Genomic DNA, 22,400 nt, shown 5'->3' on the forward strand with positions numbered 1-22,400 from the left:
GCCCATTAAACTGCGCCACTCTTACTGTCTGTTTTGGAAGTGGGCCCTCAGTATTCATGTTTTCCCACTGAACGCGACTACGCACGAAGAGCTTATACAGAGGGGAAATTCGGGAATGATTCCCCATCTCTCTGTCCTTCTGTCCTAAATAACGTCCCCGAGTTCTCAGAATCTTGGGGAGTGTGGGCTGGTGTGTTCCGGACCTGGGAAGGAGGTTTCATGAGGCTGGGCTCTTCTGTCCTTCTGTCGGGCTGGTTGGCACAGGCTTGTTGCCTCTGAAGCTGTTGTCTTCGGTTCCTCCCACAGAATGTTCTGATGCCCCCACTGGCGGGATCGGTCTGGCCCCGGGTCCTAGAGCAATCCTGAGGATAGAAAGATGCCCGCAGTTCCCCTCCCTATCCCGCACCCAGCAGCTCTGAGAATTAAACCAAATGCTCCTCCGACTCCAGAGGCCACTGCCGTTAAGTCTCCAGGCCTGCCAGTGTCCTTTGCAGTCAGCTGGCTTCAGGGGTGAGCACTTATCTCTTGGCTGCCCCTAGGGCATGGCTCCCGGCCCCACCCCTCCTCATCCTGGGCTGCTCCAGCCATCCTCCCCCTACCTTGTTCTCACACTCCTACCTCTGACAGAGTCCTGCTCTGAGCCCCAGCCTGCTGGACAGACTTCTTTATACCGTGTGTGGCTTTTGCTAGCCCTCCTCCCTGGAGCTGACCCTTGCTCTCACCCTCCCCACCCTGGGTGAGGGGTCTCAGTGTCCACCTGGCTTCTGATTTCTCTAGCTTCTGATCGCAAATGTAGGTCCTGATTCCTGAGGGTATGACTGCTAGCTGGGTCTTTCACCGCATTGAGCAAACCCAGCGATGACCATCTGTGTCAGCCTGTGGGGCTAGTCCCTATGACACTGTGTCTTAGAGGGATGGTTAGAACAGGAGGGCTGTGATGCGTGGACAGGGCCGAGATGTTTACAGGGGCCCAGGCACCCATATGTCCACCGGAGGCTGAATGTAGACTAGATGTGGAATATCTTAGGTAAATAGGTGCATTCTTCTTTGAAAATGTCAATGCTTTGGTCTCTAAGGAGATGTCAATTCACTTGCAGGTGATAGTGAACTCATAGCACCTTTTTGTCATTGTATAGCTTCTCAATCAGTGGAGACAAATATGCAAGGACAGGGGGTATAGCTCAGGGGTAGAGCGTTTGACTGCAACAATACAACACAACACAACGCGAGGTACCAAAAGGCCCTTTTACCGTCACTCTCGGAACCCACCTGCTCTCACCGATGCACCAGCTCCCTTGGGTGGCCGTGTTCTGACGGCTGAGCAGAACTCCCGGGAAGCACTTTGTTCTGCATCAAATGAGAACTTTGCTGCTCGTTTTCCCTGCCAGCTACTGCAGGCGGGGACATCAGGGTGCCCGCCTTCCAAGACAGCCCCTCACCTGTCCCCCAGCACTTCAGCTGCAGGGCTGGGCCGGCTCCCGCACCACTGCCCCTGCACCTGCCCTGGGGTGAATGTTCTGGGGGAACCTATTTCTGAGCCTCATTTGGACTCCCAACTCTCTAAGGATGTCCATATCCTTAAAGGCTAATGGAAGACTCGAGTCCCAGAAATTCCCAGTACTTTGGAAGACCCTATTTTGTTCCCATTAATCACAGTGGCGAGATCTAGCTTCTGAGATCTTCTAAGCCAGCATCCATATCAACATCCCATTCTGTAGGAATTCACAGAAGGAAAAGGCAGCCAGAATTGATAGCTTCCAAGGTCATGTTTTGCCGAGACTAACTCTGACTTGACCTGATGGTAAATTCCTGATGGAGGAAGCTCTATGCTCCAGGCTCCCAGCCACATTCCTAGTACACCGAGGCGTGGTCAGAGATACTACGAGATAGTCGAGATAGTCGGAAGTCAAGTCTCTGAGCTCTGGGGCTGAGTGAAGCCTGACCTTGAACCCAGTATACGCTTCTATTGGCTCTCTGGATGTTCGAACTTATCGAGGGGCTCAAAGATGTACCAGAGGAGTGGGCGGGCAGAGGGCACAAGAGGCCCCCCTGCCTCCCTCCAGCCCTGAGGAGCTGAGGAGCTGTCCTTGGTATTGAAGTAGACCATCCCCCTACCCCTCTGGGCTCCCCGGGAGAGCTAGATGAGTAATGCCTTTGTCTCCTGAAATTCCTTTGTCCCAAGTGGAGGGGAGCCCTGGCTGGAACTTGGTAAGACCAGTCCGTCCCTCCCGGGTGATGTCCATTGCCCTAGGTCCCCCCTTTCTGAGGCAGTAGGTGAGCACTGGAGAGCCAGCCTGTTGGGAAAATCATGGGCAGACCAAAGATGGGGGCCTTGGAGAAGCCACACTATTACCAGTAATACTGAAAGAGATGAGCTTAATAACCAAGTTGCCTCATTTAGGAAGAGCTCTGCCAGGGGCCTGGGACAAGGTTCTCTGCCTCCTTTGTCAGTGCTGTGAGAAGAGCCTGGGCAGGTAAGGTGAGTTGGCCTATTGTCATGGCAATGAGAATCTTAACTCAGAATGTGCCTAGTGCTGTGGGTATAATGGAGAAAAAATTGGGTGTGGCCTTGACCTTCACGGAGCTTAGGTTTTGAAGGAAGGCACAGGGAAATAAAAAGTTAAAAAATATATATATTTACATATTATGGTAAACAAAATGAGCAAAGGAAGAATGAAATGACAATGGACTTCCTTTTTTTTTTTTTAAAGATTTTATTTATTTATTTGACAGACAGAGATCACAAGTAGGCAGAGAAGCAGGCAGAGAGAGAGGGGGAAGCAGGCTCCCCGCTGAGCAGAGAGCCGGATGTGGGGCTTGATCCCTGGATGCTGGGATCATGACCTGAGCTGAAGGCAGAGGCTTTAACCCACTGAGCCACCCAGACGCCCCCCCCCCTTTTTTTGTTAAGATTTATCAATTTATTTTAGAGAGAGAACAGGGGGAGAGGCAGAGGGTGAGGGAGACAAGCAGACCCCCTGCTGAATGGAGACACCCTCCAGGATCATGACCCAAGCAGGCACTTAACCGACTGAGCCACTCGGGCACCCCGAGAATGACAGCAGACTTCCTTTAGATAGACAGGGAAGATCTCTTACAAAGCAATATTTGTTACTGGGTTATGGAGGGTGAGGAAAACTCAGCCTTGGGCTGAGGGGAAAGTGAGTTCGAACGTCCTGGGACGGGAAATAGATCGCTCCTTTGATGAAACTGAAGAGGGTTTCTGTGAGATGAGGTCATAAAAGCTGCTTCCGTGCCATCACTGAAGGACAGGGAGAAATGCTGGAGTGAAATAACTGAATAATGGAAGTTAACTAGTAACCCAGAATTTAATCCAAGTAATTTCAAAGGGAGGTAGAAAAATGCTCGGGATCTGCCTGATCAGACGGACCTTGAATTCTGCTGCCTAGTTGTACATTAAGACTTCAGTAGCCCTGTGATTTCTTTTCCCAAATACAATTCTATTTTATACCACGACATGTGCCTTTAAAAGCAGGAGAGAACTGTATTCTCAGTGGGGGGAAAATGACTAGAAAGAGGAAATCTTAGCGAAAACAAAGAAGCAAGCCAAGGCAGAGACAGAGCTCTTATCTGCACAACCCCAGATTCTGGTCAAGAAATGCTCAGAGAGATCAGGGACAAGTGGTAATGTGCGATAAACAGATGGGGAGACAGGGTGGGCCGTTGTCGGTAGAAAGGCCCGGGAAGTGCCTAAGGGATGGGATTTGAGTAATGGAGTTTTCTAGGGCGGGTTAGGCTGCCTACGGTGGAGTTAGACCCAGAAGGACGGTGGTGTGGAGGGCTTGTTTGTGAGACCAGGGCATAGGTCCTGGTGCGCCGGTCGAAGTTTACAGAAGGAAAGCCCAAGCACATACGGGAAGAACATTTCACAAGGACAAACGCCGAGAGTATCAAGGACCCTCCCCGAGCCTCAGAAGCATCCTTGGCAAGAGAAGGGCCTGCGTCTCCCACTTCATTCACTTTGTGGCCCCTCTGGGTCCAAGTCCCCGTGGAGAAGTTATGACTTAACTTTACTCAACATAGGACAGAGGCGCCAAACTTGGATCCTGGGTTCAGTCCTTGCTGTAGTGGAGGGAGAGTGGGGAGGAAGAACCAGGCAGGTCAGGGCTGGTCGTGGTGGGGGGAGGGGGAGGCCACCAGGGCAAACCTGAAATAAGGTTGCAGGCACCATGGGAAAGAATGAAGATAGAACAAAACCAGACAAGCTGTGGGTCTTCTGTCTGCTGAATGGCCACAGGAAACTTCTCCCAGGGGATGGGATTGTCCTCACTGTTGATAACTTGCCTGAGGCAGGTAAACCTTCGATGACACAGTGTGCTGTCCCTTCGCACCTGAGCCAGCCCGATCTGCCAAGGAGAGCAGGAGTAGACACAGCCTGAAGTCCCTTTGGAGAGTAGAGACATGCTGGTTTACAGGCCCCTGGCTGTCTTCACCTTGAACTTCCTGCCCATGTTTCCAGGCCCCCAGCACCCTCACTGGCCCTTAGTGGTCAGACACCCCCCTCCTAATGTGGATTCCACCCCTCTGTTGACTGGAAGCTGATGACAAACCTATAATTTTCCTAAATAGATCCCTACCTCCAAGCTCCGTTCTTCCTGCTGTCCCTATGGAAACACACGCACCCACATCACACCTCACTCCCCGAATAGCTTGTGAGATAAACTCAGTAGGATGAATTTATGCTCAGCTTGTAAAGGCAGGCCTTATGGACTGTCCTTTCTAGAAATATTTTTTCATTGAACAAAAACTCTGGGCAATGACCACGCATTAGACACTGAGTTAGGGCCTGGTTGCGGGGGGGGGGGGGGCGCAGGATCCATCCCCCAGGGGGGAAAAACAAACATGCAGGGTGGCCAGTGCCCCTGCAGAGCACAGTCAGGACTTTTGGAAAGAGGACCAGGGAGAAAGCAAGGGGTGACGGTCAAAGTCGAGAATCTGAATGGCTGGTTGCAGCCAGCAAAGGAAGCACTAGAGGACAGAGGAATCTTAGCATGTCCCTCAGGGGACAGCCCCACAAAAGTCTCCTGTGCACCTGACCGATCGAGGGGATTACCGGGACGTGGGAGGCGTGGCTGACGAGTCTGTGACTGTTTTCTGCTCCAGACCAGGGGATCCTTGGAGTGTCTGCCTGCTCGCGGTTGGGTAGAACCTGGGGAGGAACTGTTTCACACAAGCTCAGATGCATGGCAGAAAAGCCGACCGCTCGTCGATTCTTGAGTCCTCCTTTGGTGGAGAGCAGTGGCCAGGGAGGCTGACTTTGAGAAAGCCGAAGATGGAGTGACTTAATATTGTCCAAGTTTCGCTTTCTGACAATGCTATTGCCCTATGTATCTGCGATGATTTGTAGGTATTAGCTGGACTGCTAGCGTGTACCTGCAATTTTAGTGCGGCTATAAATCCATTTGTGCAAGATTCCAGTAGCTTGGGCTAATCCTTACCCTTTTAGCTCCATGAAAGAATGCTCAGTGTCCGAGACTGGCCAGGCAGGGTGTGGTCCCGAGAAGCAAAATCCTGCAAATTGCTTTGAAAACATTTGGCTGCGATTGACCTGGATTGAATAGAGCAATTTGGTTTCTCTGGAAGAGATGATTGTATAAAAGCGTAACACCTACGGTAATTCTTTCTAAAGCGGCAGGGAGCGCTGCCCTCGCTGATTCAGACCTTGAGTCTGGGCTGTGCATCCACGCCTGGTGTTAGGTCACGAGAGGCACCTACTGCATTTCCCACGCTTGACACGGGAGTGGCTTACCCCCCCCCCCGCCCCCCGCCCACCTCCATCCTCTGACTGTGTGTGTCTTGTTTCTGCAATGGGAGACTTAAATGTTGGAAATGGTCAGTAGTCTCTGGGGTGCAAAAAACATAGATCTGGTCTTTGGGGTCCCAAAGAATTCTTTTCACTTCCGCTATTCTGTCTGCACAGTGACCCACCCAGCAGCCCCCAGACTCGGCTTCCGTCTCTGTAAAGCGTCCGTCAGTCCTCTTATTAGTGTGTTTGACTCCCAGGTCAATAGTTCAAAATCAAATCAAATCAAATCATGCTAATAGCGTTTTCTGATTTTTGTATCTTTTAATTTTTAGCATATATTTTAATTTTTGTATATTTAAAGAAGACTTTATTTATTTGTTTAATTGAGAGAGAGCACGTGTGTGTGCGTGAGCAGAGGCGGGAGGAGGGGCAGAGGGAGAGCTGGCAGGCATCTCAAACAGATGCCCTGCTGAGTGTGGAGCCTGACCCGGAGCTCGATCTTATGACCCTGAGATCCTGAACCAAGCCAAATTCAAGAGTTGAACGCTCAACCCATTAAGCCACCCAGTGCCCCTAGGGTATATTTTTAAATTATAATGAAAATCTATTTCATATAATTTTAAGACTTTTAAACTTTGTAGCATCTTGACTTTATTAAAAAACTATTTCTGTCTCTCCTTTCATTAGCAAGAACAAAGGCCCAAAACCAATTTTTTGTTTTTTTGTTTTTTATTTCCTGTCATGGGTGGAATTGTGTCCTCCCAAAAGATAAGTTCAAGCCCTCATCCCTGCTACCTGTGACTGTGACTTTATGGAGAAAGTGGGTCTTTGCAAATGTCTTCAAGTTCATACTAGATCAGGCCAGGCTCTGAGCCAGTGATGGTGTCCTTATGAGAAGAGAGATTTTGGGACATAGGCACAGACAGGCAAGGAGAACGCCACATGACATCAAAGATGGGTGATATGCTGCTCGAAGCTGCTACACTGAGGATTCCTCGCAACCACCAGAAGCTAGAAAGGCAAGGAAAGATCCTTATGAGCTGGCATGATGCTATAGACACTTTGAATTCAACACATCTTTGACTTCAAGCTTCCAAAACTGTGAGAGAATGTTTCTGTTGTCTTTTTTTTTTTTTGCTTTTTCCCCCATTTCTGTTGCCTTAAGCCACATTTTGGGGTCATTTATTGCGGCAGCCCTGGGAAACTAACACAGCTTCCTTTCTCTAAACTTGGATCTTTAGATGTTGGGTTTCTAATATGGTGTTTGCCCTGTGAAGGGTTTACAAACACCTGTGCTTATGTCTGAGATCACACAAAAGATCAATGACTTTTCATCTCACGGGATGCACAGAATTACCGAGGAATGTCGGACCCCAAAGTCAAGGCCCTGCTCTACTGTGCCTTTAGTGCAATAGCCTCGAGGATGGGTCAGAAAGGCTTGCACTGTTGTCTGCTACCAGAGGTGCGAACTTGGTCTCCCCGGGTTGTGTCGCTGTGATGGTAAGAACTCGGGGATCCCATTACCAGGGATCTGATCACCTTGGGGTACCCGTCAAGGAGGGGAGTTCAACTGAGTGACATCAACAAAAGTAGCCTGGTGTATCTTTTACAAATGTGTCTCCTTGGTTTGGCCATTGGTCTGACGAGTTCTATCAAGGAGAGAGTGACATCTGATATAATTTTACTGTTGGATACTTTGTGGTTTGCTAGTTTTCCGAGGCAGGAAGTTAGGATAAGCTATTACAACAGGGCTGGTGGTGCCTGGTCCCACAGATGAACTCCTGAACCATGGTTTTGTCCATAGTCTAGATTACCAACACACTTTATTGTATTGTATTGTTTTTGTTTTGCTTTGCTTTGTTTTGTTTTCAAAATTAGCCATTATTAAAACAGAGGAACATTCTGGCCATAACATGGCAGAGTAGATAATCTTATTGCAAGAGAAAAGAAGAGAAACTCCTTTGTACAGTTTGATTTTTTTGTTTGAAAGATTCCTAATTTATTTATTTATTTAGGTCTCAATCTTGTACCCAGACTCTATTTTTGGTTTGTTTTTCACCGGCAATCAACTACTGGCTTGGAGACTCTCGGCCACGGTAGTAGGAAACCTCTAGAACTCAGAACATAATCCAATCACCCATAATGGAAAGATGTAGGATTTCTTCCAGCACGGGGAAGGGGGCAGCCAGACATCCCTAAATATGCCAAATAAATATAGTATAGCCTAGCTGGAGAAGAATGTGTCCACAGGAAGAATCCAGCCAAAAGGAGAGGCTTTGAAGAAGTAGGATTTTCCCAGAGAGGAACGCGGATGGTTTCCACGTGGCGATCTCTGTCCTCCATGCTCTTCTGAGCTCGATTCATGCTTAAACTCAGTTGAAGCAACATCTCCTCTGGACAGTTTAATGGCACCTCAAAAACGAGTACACCCCAAACTAGCACAGGTCCCAGCACACAGCAGGTGTGAAAAGTATTTTTGAAAGATAAATGAGTAAATGGCTCATCAGTCCCACCCCAAACCTAGTCTCTCAGAAGTTCTCTTCGTAGCAAATGGAACCACTTAGAGTACGTGGCGGAGCTAGAAATCTGTCAGTTGACTCTTTCCTCTGACCCTGCCCTCTCTCAGGGATCCCCGTCTCCATCCTACTGCCCAACCACCTGCATCCCTTCACACACACACACACACACACACACACACACACACATACATCCTCTGCTGTGCCTCCAACATGCAGGCTCTGTGGTCTCTTCCCCGCATAGTCTGACCCCCGACTGCGGGCAGCTGGAACCCCTCCCTCCAGTGAGACTCCCACAACCCTGTGTGTCCCTGTGTGTCCATATATACATATTCCCTCTCTCCCCAGGTGGAGGATCACCTCCCGGTCCCGAAGCCCCCCCTCGCTTCTCTCAGCTTCCCCTCCCTGGAGATACCTGGAGAGAACACGGTGCCCAGATGAATGGAAAGCCACGGTGCCACACCCCAGGGAGTGCCATGGATGTACAAAGTGTGGTCTCTGTCGCCTCTGGCTGAACTTGGTTGGAGCAGCCCTCCCGTCCCCCTCGCCCTGCCATGGCCAGGAGAAGCAGCGTGGTCAGGAATGGCCCAGAGCAGGTGCCAGAGCCGTTGGCTGGAAGTGGAGGAGCCAAGGTGAGAAGTGTCTGGTTTTGTAAGGCTTGGGCGAATCCCTTTTCAGAAGCACACGCGTGTCTATGTGAAGTAAATGGGCATCGGCATCGGGACACTTGGGCGTGCTTGGCCCTGTGTCATGCTCTCAGTGCAAACCCGTCATCTGGGTGGTGGGGACAGTGACGAGGGCTGGGGTCGGCGGGGACGCAGCCCTTCCTTCTTCCCCCGCTGCTAATTCGCCTTGTTGGGAAAGCACCAGATAGGGTGATGATCTCCCCTCCCACTCCCCGCTGAGAGCCGCAGTCCTTCTCCCCGTGAGTGGAGAGCAGTTGGCACCCGCAAAGCCTGGTGGGTGCATCTGGAGACCCGCTACCCCGGAGAGGAAACCGTGCTCCCACCTGGAGTCTGTGACCAGCCTGGACCCAGCCTGGACCCCGTGGTCATGCACTAGAATCCAAATCAGCAACTGAGGAAGCCCCTGGGTGGAAGGGCGCAGTGACCGAACTTGTGCTCCTGCTCGAGTGAGCTTCTGTTTTATTGTCTCCTGCAGAAAAGCTCCGCGATCAATAGGGCACATACATGGTCATTAGGACATCATGGGCCCCCAGCAGGTTCGGGAACCAGCAGGTGGTCGATGGAGCGTCAGGAGCCTCTCACCAATTCATGAGCAAGGCTTCTCCCATCCTCCTGGGTGCCATGAACACTTCCAACCACGGTAAGCAGGGGGCTCCTGGCAAGTCAGCAGGGGCCAAATTCTCTTTCTAAAATGTGGCCTGACATTTCATTTTGATCTTTGACAATCTCCAGCATATGATAAGGCTGTGTCAGCCTAACAGATTTATTGAAATGAGTCACTGCCCTCAAGTCTGTAAGTTGAACCTTGGCAGAAATTAGGTTGTCTTCTGAAGACCCGGCATCTTTTTCCAGTGCTGTGGCTTGTGGATAGATGGTCTGTGGTGGAATCGTTTTTTTAAAAGTTTTATTTATTTATTTATTGGAGAGAAAGAGCATGAGCAAGCAAGGGGAGGAGCCGAGGGAGAGGAAGACACAGACTCCATACTGAGTGTGGCAGAGCCTGATGTGGGGCTCGATCCCAGGACCTGGAGGTTGTGACCTAAGCTGAAATCAAGAGCTGGGCCCTTAATTGACGGAGCCACCCAGGTGCCTCGAAATCATTTTTGTTCTATAGAACTGTGGGTACCTAATGCTGGCCTGTGGGAGAGGGCCATTTTGTGACGAAGTTATTGACACTCCATAGGGAATAAAATCAGAACCAGGGAGAGAATCTCTCCATTAAGTTCAGTACTCACTTAGTCTCGATTATGTCTTTGCTATATACTCAGGAGTTGAAAACGCCATTTCTACCTGAATCAAAGCACAAGTCAACAGACAAATCCAGAATGTAGAACACGTGGCGAGACAGCATGCCCAGATTGTTCAAAAGAGTCAATGTCATGAAAAACAAATGATCTTTAAAAAAGCACACGGGGTACTATCTTAGATCAAAAGATACTGAAGAGAGAGAGCAACCGAATATGTGTGTGGTACCGGATTAAATCTCACATGGGAAAAAACAAATCTGTGCCCGAGATTTTGAAACGAGGATGATGTTATAAATATGAGCTGTTCATTAGGTGACATCGGAGTCGTGTTACCTTTCATGGGACAACACTACTGTGGTTGTTTTGGAGGATTTTTTTTTTCTTAGGGACGCAGGACACAGTGTGTAGGGGTGAAGAGAAATGATGTCATACCTTTCAAATGGTTCCATAGCAAGGAAAGTTAGAGATGAAGCGAAGGTGGACAAACGTCTAGAATTTAGGGGATGGGTATTCATTGGGATGGTATTTCAGCTTTTCAGTGGGATCCAAAGTTACAAAATAAAAAGCAGAAAAAGAGATTCGGTACTCTTGATAAAATATTTTATCGGCACTTGGCGTCTGGACAGTATTCTCTCGCATGATGTGAACTACTTTACGATGAAAGTGTTGGAAGCAAACAGCTCCACAATCCCCTTTCTTCTATAAAATGGTAGCTACAGGGAACAGTTGCTTTGTAGTAACATCCAAAATAAAGACTGGGCAACCTCAACCTCGATTCTTCCTTTTTTTTTTTTTTTCCTTCTTGATGTCATTCGTCCATGGAGTTTAGATGTCTAGAGAGGGCCTCGCCAGGGCTCAACTTGTCCTGTTCCATTCTGTAACATTCTTCACATCATGGCACGTACAGAAAGGGTAATGTGTGTATGGCCAATGGGGCAAGACTGCTAATGCCTGAAGGCAACTAGCCCAGAAGCTCTGGCTGCCCCTGGGATGAAGGGGTCGCTGTGTTGGCACACCCATGAGCCATCTGGGCCACACAAGTGTGCTGTTGTCAGAGGTTGGGAAACTCTGCTTCCATGCATAACAGTGCTGTGAACTGCTTTACACACAATTTGAAATGTTTGCTTGAAAAAAAGCCATCTAGTCTATGTCCAGCCCACCATGGATTCAGACTTCGGGTACAGCGAAGGGGGTTAGGCATTGTCCCGTGCCTGCATCCCAGCACCTGTTATGATGGATCTCGAGTTGTAACAAGGTTAACTTGGAGGCCAACTCCTATGGGAGCATACAGAGCAAACTCATGAGCGAAGGTTTCATCTCTGGTTTTTGTGATTCAGGATCACGCCCAACTTGAGTGTATTGAGATGAGGCAAGAAATGACTCTGAAGATGGAAGCCAAGAAAGGACAAGTTAACCCGGGTTGAGCCAAACCTTTTGCACAAAGTACCATTTCGTGTTAAAGCCCAGAGTTCTGCAGTTCTAAATAATTTAAATGTAATTAAATGCCCTGTTAGGAGGCCACTCTCATAAAGAGGAAAGAGCACCAACTGGGCTTCCAAAGTGGTTTCTTAGCTCTCCCAATGCATCCAGATAGCCTGGTGAGCCTCTTAAAAACACATATTTGTGGTCTTTATTCCTGAGAAATTCTGATTCCATCGGTCTAGCATCTCTCACCCTGGTGATTCTCATGGGCCACCCAGTACTGACGCCTAGAATCAGAGGCTGAGTCAAACTGGAAGTCTAAATTACCTTACTTACAAGTAGGAGAGATTCGTTTCATTATGTAGCTACTACAATTTCCTTCCTGCCTTGGCCTCTTAATTTCCCAGCGTGGTTGACTGATTCCATTTAGAATGGAGTTTTTCTTCTGGAATCCCTGTGGTCTTATTGTTTCTCTTGCTTGGCGAGGACCCGCGTAGCTGTGGTTAGCCCCAGAGAGGTGACTGGAGGCTACCTGCATGAGAACGTGGGGGCGTGATACCGGCTGAGAGAGCTTTCTTTCTGGAGCCAAATACCACCGCTGCTGGGGCCTTGATTGGTCTAGATTGATCCTGCCTTTGCTTCCTTCTATTAACTCGGGCATCTCAGCAGTCTCTACCTTGACTGTCTTCATGGTGTGCCAGGTAGGGTACCGAAAACAGTTGGGTTGTTGCTTACTTTCAGGCTCCTATTCCAACTTCCTTTTTCATAATACAAATTTGATGGTCTGACTACAAACATGGCAATAAGATGATTTATTGCTGCGGGTAAGAGTATGACTTTAAACTGATGCTGTGATTTGCCAGATATAGTTCGTATGGTCCGAGGAAAGTAAAACCCCCACAGGTTCAAGTGTCCTAAGGATGATGATGGTGAGAGCCAACCACAGTGTTTACCACCTGTCAGATCCTGTTCTCAATGCTTGCTGCCCATTGACACACTCAGCCTGCACAACTCTCCCCATTCCATACTGTTATTATGGTCTTTATGTTACAGAGGAAGAACCTGAGGATAGGTTGGTTCTACACTTGAGTTTGCCATTAATAAGCGGTATGAGCTTGGATGTGTCATTAACCTCCAAGGACCTGCTTTCTGATTGGACTAGTGAGTCTCTACTAATGGTCTCTGTTCTTGTTTCTAACCAAGGCAACCCACTTCTGTCTGCTCCTCTTACTGATTTGCTGCAATGATTTATTATTTTCTACCCTTGCCCTACTTTGTATTCTCTTAACCTCTTTTCCGACTTCCTCAAATTCTTCTACATTTTGACAGATTTCACTTCTAGATGCAGACAGCTCATCGACATACTTCGACCCTGGGGTCTGGGGACTATTTAGGGGCTGAATATAAGGGTTGGAACATTAACGAGTGAAGCAGTGTCATTTACCTGAAAATAAGTCACCGAATGGTGAAAATGACGGCAATAGTACTGGTGGAGTCATGGCCCCTCGGGGCATTTTTATCATCTTGTATAGCATTTTCCTAAATATCGATCACGTAGCTGCTGTCATGCTTTTAATTTTAAAGAATTGGGGTATCCTAATGCACTTAATAATGAGGCAACTACTTGTTAGGATTTGTTGGCCTTCCAAAATTGAAAATGTGGGCTGTGAGATTGAGGAAGTAGTAGAAAAATATTCAAGAAACTGAAGAGCACTGAGGTACTCTGTTTACTGCAAGTGGCTAGGAGATCAGTGGACAGTATTGTTCTCCACGTTGACTTACTCATTCCAGAGAAACAACTAACAGGGAGGCTGAGTGTCATGAGAGCAAATTTCAAAATCATTTGATATTTTGAGCCACCCCATCACTGGGACCTTGAAATGGGTGGTTTTCTATCCCTTACCTGCAGATCTGAATGTTCTTGTGGTCACCGTCTCAGGTGATGAAAAGTACTCTCCACACTGGATGTACCCCTGACACTTGTATCGCTCAATTCTGTATTTCACATGAGACCATGGAGTTTCTGGATTCTTCCAAGTTATTCATATGACTCACATCAATGAAGGCGGTAAATATGTTGGGCTAGAACACCATCAGAAACATCTTTGTCAGCAGGGAGCAGAAGTTATATTAATTAAAATGTTCTGAGAAGGTACAGGGTGCACTCCTGACGAGTCATCACACTATTTTAATCCTAATTAAGGATGTTCCCTCTTGGCATCTTGGAACATAAGAGAATTAGAATTTTAAAAGTCTGTGGCATTTCTAGAAGTTGGGTCAGCAGACTCAGACCGATCCCTCAAGTCAGGAACTGGGGATAGTTTGAGAGAGAGTTACCATTTTAGGCAATCGATATTTATCTAATCTCCTCTCCATGTTCAGAGAAAATTATGGAAAGGTAAGGGGTGAAAAGATCAGAAACAGCTAAATTTTGGGTGGTGGAGCGAAAGAATTGGGACGGTGAGAAACAATCACTTACCCTATAAGGCAAAAGTGTGATTGAGTGGAGGATATTCTAGCTGTATGGGGATATTGGCAAGTCCTGACACCATAGCCCACTTAGGACTGGTGAGAATGGAGCCTCAGCGTACACATCCTTGTCTGGGAAGAAGTGATGTCACCAGCATTTTTAGCCTAAAACCTAAAAAAAGTCATTTTCATATGGTAATCTGATAGTTTTCTGTGTGGAGTTTGAAACCTGAAAATGCCGTTGAGACATTTCCTCACTGGACCTCATCATGTGTGTAGACCGAGTACAGATCTTTGGGCGTTATCACAAGCCATTTTATTTGCTGTCAAGAACTCCATTATTAAGGCTTTGAAGGAGCAGTGAATATTTGCGACTTTCGTCATTGGGAAGCAGTGGTTAAGTGATCCAAGCTGGATAAACAGGAGGTAGATGCTGTTCCCCTGGACCTCACATTCCTGGAAGAGCATCGGTTTTCAAAGGACAGACTCTGAGCTCATCCTCCATCTCCAAGAACAATTGGAGAGGAAAGAATCTGGTTTAACGTTTGGAGATTCAGTGTTAGGGCTCCTTAAAAAGAAAAAAAAAAAAAAAGAAAAAGAAAAGAAGAAAGAAAAAAAAAGAGCTTTCCCAAATGAGAAAAGAAAAGAGAAAAACACTATTTTTTTTTTTTTTGTGTTGCAGTGGTGTCGAATATTGAAGTTGTGAGGATGAAAATACTTTTTTTTTTTTTTCAACCTTAAAGATGAGAGCGCATTCTTACCAAAGAATGGTTTGTGTTGGCATGGGTAGAATTGACATTTGAGAGAGGAGAGAGCTGGCTTCTGGCCGGAGGGCAAAGCTCCTGACCTTGCTTCGTTCTACCGGGAGGCAGTCAGGGCCATCGGCAGGGCCCTACAACCCGCGTGCACCCTTGGTTAATACTCTGCAGAGCAGAACCCAGAAAACAGGAGAGTGGCACTCATCAACCCACAAGTGTGACTCTGCCGATTAAAAGACCAATAAACAGCTTAATAGAACATTATGCCATAGATTACTCTAATCGGCTTGACATATTGATTGTTGAGCATTTCCCATTTGTTTATCAGAACCAAGTTACTCTTTTTTAATTACCTTGCTTATTGTTGTGTTTGGGAGCTTCTGCAATATTTTCTTCCATATAGTTTCGCGTTGCAGGCAACGGCCTACTGCAATTAGCGCTGCGTTGGTTGGAGAGCATGGGTTTCGTCCGATCAAGATGACATGGACCAACTTCATGCTGTTAGAGAAAGTTGGGGTGGCCAAAAAGATGGGTAGGGAGACGTCAAAGTGTTGCAAGGGGGATTTTTGCCTGGATTCAATCTAAATACATCTCAAAAAATTGTAAAATAGAATCTACCAGCTAAAACTAATGAGCACAAAACTGCATTGATTTGGCCCAGGGTGGACAAATAGAACATCTGGCATATTTGGCACCAATGACACAGCTGGCATTGTTGGAAACGTTTCTGCAGAAGGTACAGATGCAGAAATGGGAGAATTGGTACAAACAGTGCAGATGGAACAGTTGGAACAGATGACAGTGGGCAGAGCTGGCAATGCTGGCACAGGTGTCGTAACCTCAGCAGCTGGCATAAGTGGTGACAACCCTGGGATTTCTTAGTACAAGGCACATGTTCATTTTGGCTTTGGCTGCAAAGAGATAAGAGCATTTTATAATTAGTAAATGTGCCATTTAAAAAAGAACTTTTTTTTCCCCTCCATCCTTAAGGACATCTACCTCCAACTGTTAAAGCTTGGAATATAGAGCATTTTTGCAAATTAGAATTTCCCCGAGAAAGCCATAATTGATAAATACAGATTTCATAGAAGAGGCAATTAGATATTTTTGTTCTGACAGAGAGAAAATTCATGAATGGAATTTCTTCACAGGAGTTTTGTGGGAAACAAAGGTCAGACTTTGGGAAATACGAGTACACTTTGGATTTAAGCCGAAGTTTGTCATCAAATTAGCTGCTGTGTGTTTCTGAAATGTAGGGACTGTTCCCCAGTTATATGAAATTTCCTGTAGAATCACGCTTGAAGACATGGTACAGAATTGGAAACCGGTCTACAGAACAGGTTGGGAAAACAGAAAAAAAAAAAATGCTGGAATACATAATATGGAGAAATCATGAATTGCCACTTTCAAATACCAATGGGACTTGGCTCTAATTTCATTTAAAATGCTATAATTTGGGCTTGAATTAAAAATACAATATAATATAATCTTCTGGGCAATGACATTTAATACCAGATGAAAAGTTGAGAGAACAAAGCAACTTGTTTGTCAGTGGCTAGAAATATCACCGTTGTCTTCTTATATTTTTGTTGTAACAAAAGCTTGTTCATATTATGGAAAAGCCAAAAAGTCTTATTTAATTATGAAATAATAAAAACATAACAGAGAATTAGATAGTGGATCCTTATATTTATATGAATATTGTTTTGAACATACTTGGTGCTCCATACATTCCCGATGAGGAAACGAACACAGGTCTAAGAAATACCAATATTCAGAATTTTTAAAAATCACTAATTACCCTCTGTATTAATGACATATCTTCCATTAGAAAGAAACAAAGTGGGCCAGGTCTCAGTCCTCCTTAAAGCCTCAAACTCAACACATACCTCTTAGCCAACTTCCTCCCCCCGAGGGAAATCAGGTGGGAAAGAGGAGTTGGATGTTATGTACTCCCTGTCCTCAAGTAAACCCAAAATTCTTCAGGTTTTCTAGTTTATACTGAATTAAAACCAACATAATAAGTCATCATCTTGTCATTGTCAATGCAACACCATGAATGTTTTGTGTTTCGAGACTTTCGGGAAACAACTACAGTAAGAGTGAATTATTTCAAACTGGATATCAAGTTCTTGACCATTAAAAACATACTGTCTTTGTTTCTAGATGACCCTTGCATATTGTTACCTATAGTTAATTAAAAAAAAATACCCCACAGCTGTTGAGAGCCATTTAAACATATTTGATTTCAATTTCTCCATTCTCTCTACTTGGTTCTAACCTCATGTTGAACCCAACTACACGATTCTTATTATTCCAAACTTTAATTCAATCCCTTAACATTATTCATTTCTTGACTGAGATGACAAAAAGATGTTTCTGCTTCAAACAGATAAAATACCTTAATTTTTTAACTGCACTTTGGTGACCGAAAGCAACGAAGAGAGGAGGGGGTGAGAGTGCTTACTGTTCTCTCCAGGCACAGAGACGATGACGGATGAATCACTGGCTGAAAGGCTGGAAAAGTCCATCTTTTACCTCCTCACCTGATTTGAAACCCTGCTTCGTGGCTGAGCCTCAGATGAACTTGGCTTCTGGTCAAAAAACGCCGTATGAAAAACGATCAGTTCAGGAGGGGAACACATAGGGTCAGTTCCAGGTTCTGGCGTCCGTCGGGTCGGCAGGCGTGTTCCTGAAGGAAGAGGATGAGGGTGAGTCATTCCACTGAGCCTCTGCCTTCCTCAGGAATTAAACGAAAATTAAACATGAAAGATGCAATCTGTTGCAGCAATGTGATTCCTTTATCATTGTCCCAGCCACTGTCTATTTCTAAGCACATTGAACTTTCCGATGTATTGGCGTCTCATCTTATGTAAATATCCTTTTCCTTCTCTTAGCTCCAAGACATGGGGATGTGCTTTCATTCTACCCTTCAAACAGTTGCTCCCCGGTGTGCCTCTCCACCGTCCCCGGGGCAGCTTCTCCTCTCTGCCTGTGGCAACCCGGGATGCAGTTTTTGCCTAGATTTATGTTAGGTGATAAACAAAAACCAAGCATATCCATTTAAGACAAAGCCACTTAGAAACCTGAACAGAAATCCAAGGGAAATTTACACGCTAATTTCAGGCACTGAGGCAGTGTTATATTCAGACGTGATCTCCTTCCACCTTCCCTGCATTGTCCCGACGGTCCCTAAGTACATGCCAGCCCCAGCTCCTCCCTGGGGGCATGAGTGTCCACTCCCACCCCTAGTGGGGCACCAGCCTTGATCGGGGGAAGACAGAGCTTCCCTTCCCCAGGCCCGCTGCAGAAGTCTGTGCTTGATTGATTGTCGAGAAGCAGCAGCCCACTGTGAAGTGACCCATTCTTGTTAGTCTGTTGGAAGTGGGGAAGGAGGGTAGGAGAGACAGTTAAGAATCAGGTGGGGTTTTGCTTTTTTTCTTTTGGAAACCGGAGTAGTCCGTATGGATGTTAGTGGGTTATTGTTGGTGACTCGTCCTATAGAACCTACCAGATTTAAGCTGTGGTCGATTCCCCCAAACTATTTTGCTGATAACTATCATTGTGATACACGAATAAACAACTAATTGAAATGTAGATACATTTACTCATGTTTGAAATACGTTTTAGTATAAGAAAATTAAAAACTTACAAAATAAGTAGGTGAAATAGGATAACGACCTCTCAGGTGTCCTAGACTTACCGATTATTACTATTTTGCCAATTTTGTTTCTTCTTCCTCCCTGGCATCTGCTCACACTTTCCCCCTCCTTTTCCTGGAGTGTTTTCAAGCAAATTCGGATTGTCATTTCACCCAGAAATACTTTGCTGTTATTCATCCCTAAGAGACAAGGGTGACTTTTTGAAACTCAGTGACCAAAAATAACAATATTTCTCCTGATATCCTCTCACCCGTCCCCTGCTTACCTCAGAAGTGTGTTTATACTGTTAGCTTGTTTGAAGTAGGTCCCAGAGTCCTGATTATGTCTCTTATGTTTATTTTAATCCCTCCCTTTTCATTTCATTGATAGTTGCATAAACCAGGTTATTTGTTCTCAGGATGTCCTACACTCTGAATTTGATTAGTTACTTTCCTAGAAAGACATTTAACCTGGCTCTCTATCTCTGTGTTTCCTGTACACCGGTATTTGGTGCTGTGGACTTGATCAGGTTCAAGGTCAAGCCCTAGGCAGGAAGCCTTCATCGTTGGTGCTGGGTCACTACTTCCTGTTGCATCTTGGAGCACACAGTATTGTCGTCCACTTTTAATGATGCTAAGCCTGGTCCATGAGCACAGGTGCCTATAGTCTTGACTCTCATAAGATGATATTCACTAATTCTCCAGCTTCTTTTCATGTATGGATGTCTCAGTGTCTTTGTGTCATCGCCAGGGTGTCCTTCAACTGTTAACAAAAAATCTTTGGTATTAATTTTATTAGAGTACTGCCGATGAACAACATCAAGTTTCCACGCACACACACACACACACGCACATGCACACACCTGGCACTTTTCCATAGCATACGTATACATTGTGGGAGTTTAAATCTAAATTATAACATGCTGTGTGTGTCCAAAAGCACAGGCCATTTGCAGGTTGACCAATGAATAACAGTAGATCAGTTCACCGATCAGTTAGCATTTGTAGTAATTAGAGTAATTATTTGTAATTAGAGTAAATATTTGTAGTCTGGTTAATTTCAGCCATATTTGCAACCAACGTGGGTCAACTGTTCATTGGTATGTAACCAGTCTAGTGGTTTCAGGAATGCTGATGGCTAAATGAATATAACCATTCTTAATCCGTTCTATTTTTCATTATTTGGAAATTCATCATTGTGATCGTCAAATATTAGATGATCTCAGTGTGGTATGATTTGTTTTTTTTTATCACAGATCATTGATAAAGAACAAATGGAAATATAGCAAAATATGTGGGGACCCATAATTCCAAAATATAGACATTCAGATCAAAAGCCCATGATAAATCGCTACTAAATTTGATTGTTTCAAGTAGATCATTACAGAATACAGTTAGAAGTATATGCAATTACACATTTCATAGACATTTCAAGTGTTTTAAGGTTTTTAATTCCTGTGTTTCCTGATCTGCTTGAAAACAGAAGTGTTAATGTCACTGGCCTAGGATTAATGAATATAAAATCCCGTCCTTTTCCAGGGGCGATTCATACACACTCTAGGTAGCAATGAGACGTTTCAAGCTTTTCCGAAACCTTAATTAAGAAAAATGCCTTATTTCCGTGTGAAATTTAAGGTTCATTTGACCATGGGCTACCACCCTATGGGAGAGGGCATTTGAGCAGATGAGAGAGCTTGGGGGAAGATGTGTAGCAAGCAAGGCCACGGCAGCTATAAAGGACAAAGACTTCCATCAGGATCGCGGCGAAATCCAGTTTGAACCTACTGCATCCTGCTCTAGAAAGATAGTATTGAACGTATTGCTACCCATGGCGCTTCAGTAATTTTGAAGTGTAGGCCTGTCCCAGCTGCCAAAGAAGCTGCCAGTTAGAACGTGCTCTGCCTGCTTCTGGGTTGCGCTGAGCTCTGGTCAAAAGCCTTCCGCAGCCCAGTTCTGTTTACCTGGCAGAGGACGTTTGATTGCCTCCGTGATTCTCTCCCCGTATCTCTCAGCAAAAAACCTCTTTCTCCTCTTAATGCTCACAGGGAATCTGGACTTATATGTGGTTCCCACCTTCCTTTACTTTCTTTTATGAAAACGGGAAAAAGTTGGAGGAAAATAAGGTAAAGGCTTCTATAAAATATTCATAAGAGCCTTGTTTTCTCGATCGAAGATTTTTTTCCCCCTCAAATATGGAAAAGATTTCCCCTGGAAACCGCCCCCTTAGTCTGGGTCCCCTCTCCTTCCTGATAAATGTCCAATCTGTGTTGGGAGGAATTTCTTCATTAAGCTCCACTAGTTTTCAACGTGACTTCTGCCATTGACCCAGTTTTTGAGAAGAATTGCCTTTCTTGTTCTCCGGCTCTCACATTAGAAAAAAAAATTGGATTAGAAATGATCCTAATTAAATACATGCTTAAGTAGAGATACATATTGCTTTTCCTAGGATGTCTTTCTAATCTTCTAGTAAGACTGTGACCATTAAAATTTCTTTGACGATTTTATTTATTAGAGAGAGAGGGAGCACACGTGGGCTCATGCATGGGTGGACAGGGGGAGGGGCAGAGGGAGAGAATCCCAGGCAGATTCCCAGGCAGACTCCACGCTGAGTGTGGAGACCACGCAGGGCTCGCTCAACCTGACATCATGACCTGAGCGGAAATCAAGAGACAGTGGTTTAGGCTCCGGAAGCACCTAGGTGCTCCATGACCATTGAAATTGAGAAATATAATGTTTTCTCCCTGATTAGGGCCCCATCTTTTGGTCTTTTCACGGGATCCAGAGAAAAGCATACAGTACTTTTGAGACAATTGCTTAAGTGAATTTAGGGAAAGATCAAGAATTTGAAATTCTTTTTTTTTTTTTTAAAGATTTTATTTATTTATTTGTCACAGAGAGAGAGAGGGAGAGAGAGCGAGCACAGGCAGACAGAATGGCAGGCAGAGGCAGAGGGAGAAGCAGGCTCCCTGACGAGCAAGGAGCCTGATGTGGGACTCGATCCCAGGACGCTGGGATCATGACCTGAGCCAAAGGCAGCTGCTTAACCAACTGAGCCACCCAGGCGTCCCAAGAACTTGAAATTCTTGAACCCAAAGGGGAAACACAATGAGACATGTCTTCAAAGCTCTGTGGTTTGTAGTCACTGTCATCAGGATCTCGCTGGTCATTGTATTCACTTTAAAAAACAGAGTGAAATATACTTAAATTATAACCCAAAATAGAAAGACATAAGGATAACCTTGAGAGTAATTGTTTTAATATCATAGCAGGATTCTAAGACCCTCTTGGAGTCTTTAAGAACAAGAACAAAAAGCAATCTTTGATCTTTGATTCCTGGGAGGTTGTGTGCTGGACTAGAAGCTTGCTGGAAAACCAGCATTTTCACCTACTTGAACCCAGAACTCTCTTTGCCTTGTAGAGGTCCCCTGTTCAGCAGGGCTGAGATCTTTTTTTTTTTTTTTTTTTTTTTTTTTAAATCATTTGACTCTAAACTTGGGCCTTTTCTTCTTTCCTCTTCCTCTTCCACCCCCATCTTCATAATGACAGACTGCATTCGGTAATTGCTGTCTTTTGTAATTGTTCTATCTCCAAATTGGCTGATTAGGGGAGAGACCCAGCTGTCCATCAAAATGGTGTAAAGTGGCTGAAACAGCCATCCCCTGAGCTTGAGAAAGTTAATTGCACTTTCTGAGGCTGTCCCAGTAGGAGAGGTGCCGAGAAGAGCCCTGGGAATCCCTGTTAGTGCTATTTTTTTTTCCTTTCCGAACGTGTCCATTTGTAACCTGGAAAAAATGTAGTAAACAGCATGTTAATTAGATTTACAGATGAAATTAAATCAACAAGAGTTGGAAACACACCAGTGAATAAAGAAAAATGCTACAAGGGGTTTCTGAGG

At 45.5% G+C, this 22,400-nt stretch overlaps 1 long non-coding RNA gene across 1 annotated transcript; it reads right to left on the reverse strand.

The window, feature by feature from the left end:
• Positions 1-14,325: 14,325 nt before the first annotated feature.
• On the reverse strand, positions 14,326-17,649 carry LOC125086021 (uncharacterized). Its single transcript, XR_007123073.1, has 3 exons — positions 17,333-17,649; positions 15,219-15,776; positions 14,326-14,675 (listed from the first exon to the last, which is right to left on the reverse strand). It is a non-coding gene; the product is annotated as an uncharacterized LOC125086021 (long non-coding RNA).
• Between the last annotated feature and the right edge of the window lie 4,751 nt (positions 17,650-22,400).

Source organism: Lutra lutra, chromosome 15 (assembly GCF_902655055.1).
Source record: "Lutra lutra chromosome 15, mLutLut1.2, whole genome shotgun sequence".
Classification (NCBI taxonomy): domain Eukaryota; kingdom Metazoa; phylum Chordata; class Mammalia; order Carnivora; family Mustelidae; genus Lutra; species Lutra lutra.